Below are 13,260 nucleotides of genomic sequence, written 5' to 3' on the forward strand. Positions count from 1 at the left end.
GCAGGGCTGCTAGTCCCGTGAGACAGTGAGGTGGTCTGACCTGCTCGCTGCAGTGATTTCTCAGTGTGGAGGAGGCCCCGGATGGTATCTCTGGAAGCGAAATGAGCAGCAGGAAAGTCACAGAGACGGGCTAGCTGAGGGCTGCCAGGTGCTGAGGCAGACCAGAAACAGCGAGTTGGTGAGGACCAGGCAGGCTTCCGAGGTGAGGTCTGCACCATGCAGGTAAATGGCTGGCCAGCACCCGGTTTGGGGTGGACCATGGTGTTTTTCCACCGAGCTGGGGCATGCGGAACAGCAGGCTGTGATTCTGCATTGTGGAGGGAACAGGTTCTCAGCAGCTGACTCTGATCTGTTTGGGGGGTGTTTCCATTCCATTTAGCTTCAGAATATGTTCTATATTAAATACCATCAGTGTAATTATAGAATGCGATACACTGTAATTATGCTCCATAATTACATTTTCTCCCATTAGCAGCGTGGCATTCCCGCTCAACACAGGCCCCCAGCAGCCCGGACTGGTAGAGTGGTGGGCACTGCACAGACCACCGGGAGCAGACATGAGTCTCTCTCCCGGCCGCTGTCAGGGGACACAGAGGGAATTGCTGGTGACAGTGCAGCTTAGTGGGTAAGAGCGTGGGCTTTGGAAGCAGGCCACCCGTGTGAAGGATGACATCACCTCTCAGTCTGTGGGCTTTAACATGATACTCAATGTTCCTGTGCCTCAGTTTCTCTGTTTTCAGAAAACGGGTAATAGAAGCTACCTCATGGGGTAACTGTAAGAAAAAATGAGATCACGGAGGCAAGTGACATAGCACAGTGTGTGCCAAATTTGAGCCCTCAATAAAAGGTTATTCTGACCGGAAAGAATGGTGAAAGGGGACCCTGCCCCTCTCCAGATCCCGGACTAGAATCTTGCTTCCACTGATAGGGGCGAGCAGGAAGATGCCAAGTGCTAGAATGATGTAGTCACAGAGTTTTAGAATATTCCTGAAACTTGGCACTCTCTGCCCTGCCCTCATTCTCAACCTGAGTAAACTCAAGTCCAGAGGAGTTCACCAGCCCCTCCATAGAGATCACTGCTCCCCGAGATGTCCTGAACCCAGAAATCCAACACTCCTTCCCCTTATTCAGTGCTGGGGATCGGAGCTTCCACTCACTTAAATGGTCTTCTTCGTTTCACAGAGAATGTAGCCCTCATTCTCCTGTGAATCCTGAAATGACCATAATGAATCGCATCCCTATGTCACAGATGAAGTAAAGCAGTATGGAAACTGAGTCTCAGTGGCTTTTCCAAGGAGACTCACTTAAGAGATATTAGACCCAGGCTTGGAATCATGCTGCCCATGGTCGTCATTTGTAATCCTGCTCTTTTATTCCTCAAGCCTTTATTGAGCAGTTGTGCTGTGAAGGACACTGACATGCACTCCGCGGGGGCTGCAGGACTGCCTGCCTACTGGGAGACTTGGTTTCAGGACCATGTCCACAGTTCTCTTTCTTACTGAAATCAAATGCTCCCTCTGTGCTTGGATGCCTCCTGTTCAGCTGCAATGTCTCAATCCTCGATAGTATTCTTAGCCCCATTTTCCAGTGAAGGAACTTGAGCGAAACAGAGGTGAAGACCTTGCAAGGGTGATCGGTGATGATGCAGCTGGAGTTTGGACGCTGGCAGTCTGATTTCAGAAGTCTTTCTTGGTTAACACTCTTGATTCATGATTGTATTCCCAGGATTGACATTGTGTGGATCGAACAAGTAGCTGCTGTTCAGGTAAAATAAAGTAGATGATGAGAAAGTGAGTGGAATAAGAAAGAGTAATGAGATCCTCATCACTGGAGTTATCCAAGCAGAGGTCTGAGGGTGATCTGTTTTGGAGAGCATACTAGGGCCTAGTTTAGAGTATTGGCTTAGATGGTCCAAGCTTCCTACCAACTCTATAGTTTTCCCTTTTAGGCAAGGGAAGACCGGAGGCTTTTTCCCAGGAGAGACCTAGGCACACTTGTCCTTGAGGGGAAATAATTCTGGAAGTATCACACAGGTGGATTAAAGACAATCACAAACGCTTGCCTACCGGGCTTCCACCTCAGTTTACTGGTGGTTGTGGGATTGAGAACAGAATTTCCCCCCATCATCACAAGGCTCTTCCTTCCTTCCTTCCTTCCTTCCTTCCTTCCTTCCTTCCTTCCTTCCTTCCTTCCTTCCTTCCTTCCTTCCTTTCTCTCTCTCTCTCTCTCTTTCTTGAGATTTATTTATTTATTTGAAAGTCAGAATCAGAGAGAGACAGAGACAGAGAGAGAGGTCTTCTATCCACTGGTTCATTCCCCAAACAGCTGCAATGGCCAGATCTGGGCAAGGCTGAAGTCAAAAGCCAAGAACATCTGAGTCTCCCACATGCTTGCGGGGGCCCAAGGACTTGGGCCGTGTTCTGCTGCTTTCCCAACCACATTGGCAGGAAGCTAGATAGGAAGTGGAGCAGCTGGGAACCAGTGCCCATATGGATGCCAGCACTGCAGGCAGTGGCTTAACCCGCTGCACCACAATGCTGGCCCTGACACTTACTTCTTAATTCTTGGAATACATGTTTTGAAAAGTTCAACCCTTAACAGCTGGATTCCCTTCTCAGCTCTGGAATAGAAATGAGGTCATCAGTAATTAGAGGAGCATCACGATACGTTGGCGAGAGACTTGAGCTTGGAAGCAGAAGTGAGTTTTTCTTGCGCATCTATGAAGAGCCTCAGTTTCCCTATCTGTAATATGGGACTGGTACCAGCTCTGAGCCTGTTTCCAGCGTTGTTGCAGGGATGAGATAACGTGAGGAGTCGCAAAGTACAGCGTGTGTGGAGGAACTTTCTGCATCGGGTGGCAGAGATCACCAGTTCTGTTCCCTCCCTTGCTGCTCCCTTTTGTGGAAAATCCAAGAAAGGGAGGGAATGGGGAAAGGCAAAAGGAGGAAGGCCCCATTAGAAAGAAGGAGCAATTCCCCAGAATTATAAATTCTAGCTCAGGACATTAGCAGACTGTAAAATTGTTATCTGAAGACCGGGAAGTGATTTATCAAAAGATAAAATCCCTCTCTCCCCTGCCCCACTGTACAAGGCAGCCCTAAAGATCTTACTTCTGATTTCATGAGGCCACGTGGCATCTTTTCAATGCCTTCACGGGCTCCGTGGGCCCAGAGCCCAGCACGCTGATGAAGCAGAGGGCAGCTGAGGCTTAGGAGACAAATCCAATTATTCTGGCTCTGGGATAAAGGAATTCTGGGGATTCAAAACCACTGGAGCATAATTGGAATTCTAATAAAATGAGTTCTCTTTTTGCAGGGTGGGTGGAGGTGGGGGGGTGGTGGTGTGGGGAAGTACAGGTTCCCAAGCCGGCTGTGGGAATGGCTCCAGGTCTTTGTCATCAAAGCAGCCTTTTGCTGCCTGGAATTTTCCAGAGTTTGGGTTGGTTTGTTGCCTGAGAAGGAGGTAAAGTTCCAAAGGTCCCAGGTCTCTTGGCTAAGCAGGACATTTAGCGAGGGATGCCAAAACCCTGGTGAGAACCCAGCAACCCTGGCCTCCCTGTCTGCCCTGCAAACCTGAGCCCCTTTGGTTGGGAGGCGTGGAAGGGACCGTTGGGCTCATGGGATCCCATGAAATGAGCACGAGGCTCAGGGAGGAGAAGGATGGCCCCAAGGAACAGAATCAGAGGATCTGATATTCAGAAACTGGGAAACGGCAGTTTGGTTCCTTTTCTTCACAGAAATGACGTCGTGGCCGACGTGCAGATAGCAACAGAGCTTACCAGCTCGGGGGATGGCCCGTTGCACTGGCACACAGCTCTGCGGGCCGGAAGGCTTGTCCTTACACAGACCTGAAGGCAGTCTTAGTTGGTGTGACTTCCACTGGAAAGGATGACATAGAGGAGATGTGGAGCACCCTCCATTCATTTTTTTTTTTTTTAAATTTTAAGTAGAAGTGCTCTTTCACCTTTTGCAAATCAGTTCCCTTTTCTGAAGTTCAGTTTTCTCATCTGTGAGGAGGGGATTAGGACACTTTCCAGGATTGCTGTGAGATTTTTTTGTTTTTAAAGATCTATTTATTTGAAAGTCAGAGTTACACACAGAGAGAAGGAGATGAGGGGGGTCTTCCATTCTCTGGTTCACTCCCCAACTGGGTGCAATGGCTGGAGCTGCACCGATCCGAAGCCAGGAGCCAGGAGATTTTTCTGGGTCTCCCACATGGGTGCAGGGGCCCAAGGACTTGGGCCATCTTCTGCTGCTTCCTAGTCCATAGCAGAGAGCTGTATCAGAAGTGGAGCAGCTGGGACTTGAACCAGTGCCCACATGGGATGCTGGCACTGCAGGAGGTGGCTTTACTGGCTATGCCACAGCTCCGGCCCCTGCTGTGAGAATTCTTAGAAAGCATTTGGCTTAAAACAGACTGAAATCTCCACAAGCATTGTATGTCATCTGTACATTGGGGCTACTTCCTGTTTTGGGTTTAATAGGGGCCAAGCGTGTCCCCCAAAGGTTTGTGAGCTGCACGCTGGGTTCCCGCTGTAATGATATTGAGAGCTGATGCATCTTTGGGAGGTGGGGCCTGGAGGAGGTGCTTAGGTCATGGGGGCACCATCTTTGGGTGGGATCAATGCTGTTCCCACAGGGGAGGCTTAGTTCTCATGACTGCAGGGTGTGACAGAGCAAGGCCACTCCATCTGTTCTGCCCCTTCTATCCACAGCCACTTCCCTTTCCACTTCTCTGCCATGTTGTGGCATAGCCAGGGGGCTGTTGTAAGACACCAGCACCCACGCTGTTTGGACTTTCCAGCTACTGGAATTGTGAGGCAAATAAATCTCTTTACAAAGTACTCAACAACACAGAACAGACTAAGACACTTCCCGGAGTTTTATGAGCACCACACATGGCACTCCACATAACATGCAAGAAGATACATCCCATGTAAGTAACTCGGAAGTGTGTCTCCTTTATGATGACCTCTGCACAGCTCTTATGTCCATAGTAAACTCTGAGCTTCCTGAAGACCTCTGTGTGTCTAATCCCTTGCTGTACTCTTCACCGAGGACTTGGCCTTTCTGTGTGGCAGGAATGCAGGGAGCTGGAGTGTGAGCTTCGTCCATCCCAGGAGCCCACATCTGCCTTGCGGAAGTTCACCTCCGACACGGCACGGGTGAGCAGGATCGATCTGTCCTGGGAGGTCTTGTGGCGCCCACAGCAGCCCTTCTCAACATTCTCTCTCCGCTTTCTCGTTGCCACTTCTTTCATCCCTCAGAGCCCGAAGTCTTAAATGTCTCAGGGGAGGCTTTATTTTCCTTTCTTTCCCCCTGCCCCCATTTCTCATTTTTTTAAAAGATGTATTTGTTTTTCTTTGAAAGTCAGAATTACAGAGAGACAGGGAGAGACAGAGAGAAAGAGATCTTCCATCCACTGGTTCACTCCACATATGGCCGAAGTAGCCAGGGCAGGGCCAGGCTGAAACCAGGAGCCAGGAGCCAGGAGCTTCTTCTGGGTCTCCCATATCGGTGTAGGGGCCAAAACACTTGGGCCATCTTCTGCTGCTTTCCCAGGCCATTAGCAGGGAGCTGGACTAGAAGTGGAGTAGTCAGGGCATGAACCAGTGCCCATATGGGATACTGGCATTGCAGGCAGTGGCTCTAGCAGCTACACCTCACCGCCCCCCACCTCGCTACGTCTCATTATCATGAATGTTGGCACCTTCCTTGGTGTCTCCTTTAGCTCCTCTTCTTCTCCCCATTAAGCAGATTTTCTACTCACTTACTCATTCACCTAGTACACATGCTGAGAGAGGCTTCTCTGGACGCGAGGTGTACTGATGAACAAAACAGACACAGACTCTGTTCTTTAAAGGAGGCGTGAGAAAATAAATACAAATAAGTGGTTTGCAGTATAATAAAGTAAGACTTACAGTGAAGCGGTGTTGTATTAACTGGGTCAGAGGACAGCCCCAGGTGGAACATTCAGGGAAGGCTTGTGTGAGGACGTAGCACCTGGGTTAAGACTTGAGTTAGAAATTAATCAGATGGCCGGCGCCGCGGCTCACTAGGCTAATCCTCTGCCTTGCGGCGCCGGCACACCAGGTTCTAGTCCCGGTGGGGGCACTGGAATCTGTCCCGGTTGCCCCTCTTCCAGGCCAGCTCTCTGCTGTGGCAGGGAGTGCAGTGGAGGATGGTCCAAGTGCTTGGGCCCTGCACCCCATGGGAGACCAGGAGAAGCACCTGGCTCCTCCCATCGGATCAGCGTGGTGCGCCAGCCGCAGCGCACCAGCCGTGGTGGCCATTGGAGGGTGAACCAACGGCAAAAAAAGAAGACCTTTCTCTCTCTCTCTCACTGTCCTCTTTGCTGTCAAAAAAAAAAAAAAAGAAATTAATCAGATGAAGATCTGGGGAAGGAACTAGCCAGAGAGAAGAGCCAGTGCAAATCACCTGAGCTTAGGATGCCCTCTCTGTTAGGTCACTGGGTCTCAAACCTGAGTGTGCGGCTGGCGCCACGGCTCACTTGGCTAATCCTCCACCTGCAGCACCTGCACACCGGGTTCTAGTCCCGGTCGGGGTGCCAGATTGTGTCCCGGTTGCTCCTCTTCCAGTCCAGCTCTCTGTTGTGGCCCGGGAAGGCAGTGGAGGATGGCCCAAGAGCTTGGGCCCTGCAGCCGCATGGGAGACCAGGAGGAAGCACCTGGTTCCTGGCTTCGGATCTGCGCGGTGCGCCGGCCGTAGTGGCCATTTGGGGAGTGAACCAATGGAAGGAAGACCTTTCTCTCTCTCTCTCTCTCTTTCTCTCTCTCTGTCTAATTCTGCCTGTCAAAAAAATAAATAAAATAAAATAAAAAAAACCTGAGTGTGCACTAGAAGCTGTGGGCTTGTCAAAGCCCGGGACTTGTTGGCCATCCCTCTGCAGCTTCTGTTCAGCAAGTCTGGGGTGGGGCTGGAGAATTTGCATGTCTAACTAGTTTCAGGTGATGCTGACACTGCTGCTTCCAGGGCCACACTCTGAGAACCAGCACATCAGAGAAACAGGAAGTCAGTGTGGTTGGAGCCGAGTAAATGAAGAGGCAAACTGCAGGGTCTGAGGGCTGAGAAGCAGGTGGAGACCAGACCTTTCCCGAAGGTTCCAGGTAACCCTGGCCTCTGCCACCTTGGTGCCAGCAGCACCCCCTTCTGGATGTCACACCACTTATTTTCAGACATTGCCAAATATCTCCCTGGGAAGGGGCGCAAAAGCATTACTGATAGCGAATCATTACTATCAGGAATGCATTCGCCTTTCTCTCCTTTATTCCACAAATATCCATCTATGCTAACAAATATCTGCATGTTGGGATTATAGTAGGTGCTGGGATATGTTTGTGAGTAAAACAGCTTAAGTCCCCATCATCATGAGGCTTGTAGTTCTCGTAGAGACAGAAGAGAGGTGGAAGGTAACACAGGCCTCAGGGCTGCAGTTGCTTTCCTGCCCAGTCTCCAACCGCTCTTTAAGATCCGAAGAGCAAAATCCTACAAAGACCCAATGCTCCCTGGAGGCTGGGCTGGCAGGAGTCCGATGCATAAAGACGAAATCCTCCTTGGTGGGGGGAGGGGATGAGAGGCAGAGGCAGGGGGAGATGGGAACAGTAATGTATCCATCATTTTGTCATGCAGGATGAATGAAGTCTTGGAGACCAGAAATCCACGACAACACTCGGCCAGAATGTCCCGTCTCAACTTGTCCACTGTTAGCCGTGATAACACAAGCACACCATCCTGGGTCAGGTATTGTCACCGGCATTCTGGAAGGCCCATCACAGAGGTGGTGTTTCAAAGATTGTGTTCATTTATTTATTTGGCAGAGAGAGAGCAAGAGCAGGAGCAAGAGAATGAGTTCCCATTCACTGGTTTACTCCCCTAATGCCTACAACAGCCAAGGCTGGGACAGGCTGAAGCCAGGAGCCGGGAACACACTACGGGTCTCCCACATGGGTAGCAGGAACTGAGCCATCACCACTGCCTGCCAGCATCTGCATTAGCAGGAAACTGGAGTTAGGAGCCAGCGCCAGCTCTCAAAGCAGGCACCCTCATGTGGAATGCAGGCATCTTAACCTCTGAGCTAAAGCCTGCTCCAGATAGGTCCTATTTGGTAGTGTGTTTCCTCCAGCTGAGAAAACTGAGTCCAGAGAGGCCAAGTAACCTGTTTAAGATCACACAGCCTGTAAGAGGCACAGTCAATCTTTCCGTTTCCAGATCTGCAGTATTTTCATGAAACTCAGCCACTAAGAATCAGGCTTTGACCATATTTTGGACAATCAACAACTAAAAATAAAGAGACAATTGGAGAACACAAAGCCAATCCTTCAGCTTCATCGGGCAGGGAGGGGAGGGTGCCTGTCGCACTTTCATAATTATCTCGGAGCGGAGCATCAGAGGGAATGAGAGCAGGTGCCAGAGGAGCTGACCTTGAAGGCCACGTCTCATGAAGAGCCCCGGGCCAGTGGGCCACTGTCATCAGTGGCAAATATTTCTAGTGCAATTATCCCGTCCTCCTCGTACAACTCTCTCAGAAGTTCCTTCCGTGATCATTAAAACTGGCTCTGGGCTGAGGCTTTGAAAATGGCCTGCACCGCCCAGGGCTGGATCTTGTCCTCGTTAGGCAGGGACTGCCTTCCAGGGACTTCAGCAGGATTTCTGCCTCGTTACAAATCGAGGGAGATGTGACCAGGCCGTGCCAATTATAGGCAGGCGCCTCGCTTTTGCTTTCCAAGGTTTTCAGATTTCCGGCTCTATTGAAAGTCGAAGACAATGCTGCATCTCACAGGATCTGTCGTGGGCCCCGGGGGTCACTGGAGCCGAGGGGAGAGAGGAGGGAGGAGGGAGCCTGCTCGCTGGGGGAGGAGGTGGCATTGTCTGGTGGCTCCCCCTGCACGGTCTTGGTTTTGTAGGCCTGCTCTGCTGCAACTTGGCACAAGGCACTCAAACTCTCCGTGCCTCAGTTTCCTTCTCTGAGACAGAGTCCCCATAGGTCATTAGGTAAGCTTGCGTAAGCCAAGCACAGAGCTCCACACCTGATACTCAGGATCTGACACTCACACTGTGTCCCTAAGGCTCCCGGGGGACCTGCCCTAGTCTATCCCAGGTTGTAGCCAGTGCCAGCCTCCTCAAGGAAAGCAAAGGGTGCGTGGAGAGGGCTGGAGGAGAGCCACATAGTGCCTGCTCCGAGCCTCAGTTTACTCTTCCCTAAAATGGGATGATAATGTTCGTGTGGTCATTGCTGTCCCCGCCCTGATCACGCTCGAGTGCTCTCTGCCACCCCCTGGGATCCAACAACGAGCAAGAGAGATGAGGAGGGCCCTTCTCTCTGGGATTTTCACTCTGAAAGCATAGCCTCACCGTGAACAGCCAAGAAAGTGAGCACAGAATAGATTGACGAAAAGAATGGGGGACAGGACAGTGAGGAACTGGAGTAGTGAGCTTTAGGTAGGTGGTCTGGGCAGTCTCTCTGAGGGCTGACTCTGAGGAGCCCTGTGATAAGGAGGCAGGGTTAGAGATAGCATTCAGGGCAGAGGGCACATTGCATGACCCCAGGGCATGGCATGCTGATGGGATGATTGGCAGTGGGTATTTCAGCCCAGGGAGCAAGACAGGGAAGGATAGTAGCATGGGACGTTCCCCAGAGAATTACAAGGCATGACCTGTGTGCTTGTGCTTTAGAAAGTGACCTTTAGGGGGCCAGTGCTGTGGCATAGTGGGTAAAGCCACCGCCTGCAGTGCCACCATCCCAGGTGGGCACCGATTCAAGTCCCCACTGCTCCACTTCCAATCCAGCTCTCTGCTATGGCCTGGGGAAGTAGTAGAAGATGGCCCAAGTGCTTGCACCCCTGTACCCGTATGGGAGACCCAGAAGAAGCTCCTGACTTTGGATGGGCCCAGCTCTGGCCACTGTGGCCATTTGGAGAGTGAACCAGCAGATGGAAACTCTCTCTCCTTCTCTCTCTGTGTAACTCTGCCTTTCAGATAAACATTTTTTAATATAAAATATAATTTTTTTAGAAAGTGAGCCTGATGAGCCCCAGCTGGGGATTAACACGGGCTGGAGTGTCTAAGAGACTGGAGGAGGAAGGCAAAGGGGAGGCTGCTGCTTCCCAGCCCTGCAGTTCTGTGCACCTGGGCACACTCATTTGTTTCTTCTCATTTCATGGAAGGAGGAGATCAAGGGTGGAGAGGTTTAGAGACTTACCTGCTACACCACAGCGCCGGCCCCCTTCTTCTGCTCTTTTACACATGAGGAAACTGAGGCGCCAAGAGGTCGAAGTGCCTGCACAAATCCACAGCTAGTGCGCGACGGTGATGGGGTTTAAACGAGGGCTCTCACATTGCTCAAGGGGTGACTCTGCGTCTGCAGCTGGGAGTAAAAATGATGTCATCTTCTTAGTTGTTATTCTTTGTTTAATGATTTGTGTGAAAGGCAGGTAGAGAGGGAGAGAAAGCGAAATAGAGAATGAGAGATGACAGAGAGGGAGGGAGGGAGAGGGAGAGAGGGAGAGAAAGAGAAAGAGAGAATGAGAGATGACAGAAAGGGAGGAAGAGAGGGAGGGAGGGAGGGAGGGGGAGAGAGAGAGAGAGAGATAAATATCTTCTGTCTGCTGGTCACTTTCCAAATGGTCACAGCAGTCAGGGCTGGGCCAGGTCAAGGCTGGTGTAGGAGGAGCCACAGGAGCTCCATCCTGGTCTCCCATGTGGGTGCTGGGCCTAAGTACTTGGGCAGTAATCTGCTGCTTTCCCAGGATCATGAGCAGGGAGCTCGACTGGAAGTAGAGTAACTGGAACTCAAACTGGTGCTCTGACATGCGATGCCAGCATCACAAATGGTGGCTTAACCCAGTGTGCCACAGGCCAGCCCCATCTTAATGATGCCCAGATGTTAACAGGAAGTGATGCAAGAGAAAACCATGAAGACCCCAAATTTCTCATATGTTTTGCTGATTTGGGGTTTGTCTTCCTTCTCCAGAAGGTTGAGAAAATGTTTTTTTTTGATCTGAAAAAAAAAAAAATCCCAATTTTGGATTTCTAAAGCAAAAGAGAAATTTACCTGGGAGTCCTGGGGAAGCTCACAAAATCACAGAACCCCAAAGAATCTATCAACCAAGCTTCAGGACAGGCAAGGACTGGAGCGGTCTTCAGATCTCAGCAGCAGGGATTCTAAAGGCTTGTTGTGAAAATCTGACTTTAACACAGCTCTACTGTGATGAGTCCTAGTCTGTTTCTCAGGTCAAAATTCCCAGTTCTTGGGACGAGCCTGGGGTACAGGGGTGAAGTTGCTGTTTGAGACACTCACACTGTACATCAAAGTGCTTGGGTTTGAGGCCTGCCTTTGCTTCTGATCCAGCTTCCTGCGGATGCCCACGGTGGGAGATAGCAGATAATGGGCTCAAGTGCTTGTGTTTCTGCGCCCCATGTGGGAGACCCAGATAGAGGGCTTGGCTCCTGACTTCGGGCTTGCCCAACCTTAACTGGTGCTGGCATTTGGGGAGTGAACCAGCTGATGGAAGGTCATTCTCTCTCTCTCTTTATCTCTGCCATTCAAATAAAATGAAAATACATTGAAAAAAAAAAAAAGGGTTTAAAAGTTCCCAGTTCCTGCTGCAGAGATGGGCTGGCTTTCTGTAGTCATGTGGTATTGTTGTCACCACTGGGACTGCACCCCTGAGAACTGGAAGCAGCATTAGGGCTGGGGAGTTATTGTGAGCAGTTACTGAGGACAGTCGGAAAGTGTGTGATGCCAGTGCCTTCAAAGGTGTTCTCCAGGCAGATGCTCAGCTTACAGCCCCCATGGCCATTTGGCTACCTCCTTCTAGAGTGGACATTCTCCCAGAGCAGGCCGGGAAGTCTGTCTGTCTGTCCAGTACTGGAACATCAGCTCCTAGTCTGGCACTTAGCAAATGGCACGAACTCCATCAGGGATTGTGGAAAAAGCATTTGCTCCTGGACACAATGAAATAGTTTCTTTCTCTCCCCTCTTCATCTTCAACAGTTTGTTCATCAGATCTTTGTTGCATACTCACTGCATGTCAGCAACTGTTCCAAGTATTGGGATAGGGCAGGCTTTGCGTTTGCACAATTTTCCCTCCCCATCCTCAGCTCTTGTCTCATTCCTATGCTGTTCTCTTTCTTCCTCCACGCAGCATGAAAGAGGACCCTCTGTGACTCTTCTATCTTCATTTTCTTTAAAAACATCAAAAGCTTACTCTGTTTGCTAAACATTTTGGGAGCGGCGATGGGGGAGATTTGATAGGCCCCTGTAGGTCTAATCACTGGGCCAGAGGACAGGATGTTGGCTGGGGTCATGCAGTGGAGGGCAGGGACAGTGAGACTGGCAGCTGTGCTGAGGATAGGACTGGCACGGAGAGTGGGAGCTTTCTGAAGGGAACTGGATGGCCATCCACTCCAGGAGCCTGTGCATGTGCACCCTCTAGTGGCCAGTGCCAGAGTGCAAGTTCATCTTCACCCTTAGTGTAGGTTCCTCCATGTAAACCAGACTCCCATCAGGCAGCTGTGGGAAGAAAAGGTTATTTCCCTCTCTGGGATTTGGAAAAATGAGTGAATTCAGCAAATACTCATAGAACACTTTCCGTGTTGGCAAAACATGTCAAAAAGCAGGAGAGATGCTATTTATTACAAAAACAGCAGTGACAACCAGGGTCTCACTTAAACCCAGAGAAACGCAATGTGTCAGAAGACCTGGACACTGTTGGTGGGAATGCAGACTCATATAGCCACTGTGGAAGACAGTATGGAGATTCCTCAGAAAGCTGAAAATAGACCTACCGTGTGGCCCAGCCATCCCACTCCTGGGAATTTACTCAAATGAAACGAAATCAGCGTATGAAAGACTTATCTGTACCCCCGTGTTTATTGCAGTTCAATTCACAATAGCTAAGATGAGTCATCAACCCAGAGGCCCATCAGCTGATGACTGGATAAAGAATATGTGGTATATATACACTGTGGAATACTACTCAGCCATTAAAAAATAATGAAATCCTGTCTTTTGCAACAAAATTGATGAAACTGTAAATTATTATACTTGGTGAAATAAGCCAATTCTCAAAAGTCAAATACTGTATGTTTTCCCTGATCTGTGGAAACTAATTGAGGAAAAAAAATGTAATGGATAATTATTTGCATTGCAATCTACATAAAATTATTCCTGAGCATAAAATGTTGAGAGGAAATAGCTTAAAGTCTAAATGAACTTAATTAACTATTATCTTGTAACTAC

General features: G+C 49.9%; 1 long non-coding RNA gene across 1 annotated transcript; it reads left to right on the forward strand.

Annotated features, from left to right (window-relative positions):
- Nucleotides 1-3,450: 3,450 nt before the first annotated feature.
- LOC149125699 (uncharacterized) lies at nucleotides 3,451-8,324 on the forward strand. The gene is made up of 3 exons (XR_016237343.1): nucleotides 3,451-5,164; nucleotides 6,993-7,126; nucleotides 7,650-8,324. It is a non-coding gene; the product is annotated as an uncharacterized LOC149125699 (long non-coding RNA).
- Nucleotides 8,325-13,260: the final 4,936 nt, after the last annotated feature.

This window comes from Oryctolagus cuniculus, chromosome 7, assembly GCF_051225735.1.
Source record: "Oryctolagus cuniculus isolate XC-2025 breed Fujian yellow rabbit chromosome 7, ASM5122573v1, whole genome shotgun sequence".
Taxonomy (NCBI): domain Eukaryota; kingdom Metazoa; phylum Chordata; class Mammalia; order Lagomorpha; family Leporidae; genus Oryctolagus; species Oryctolagus cuniculus.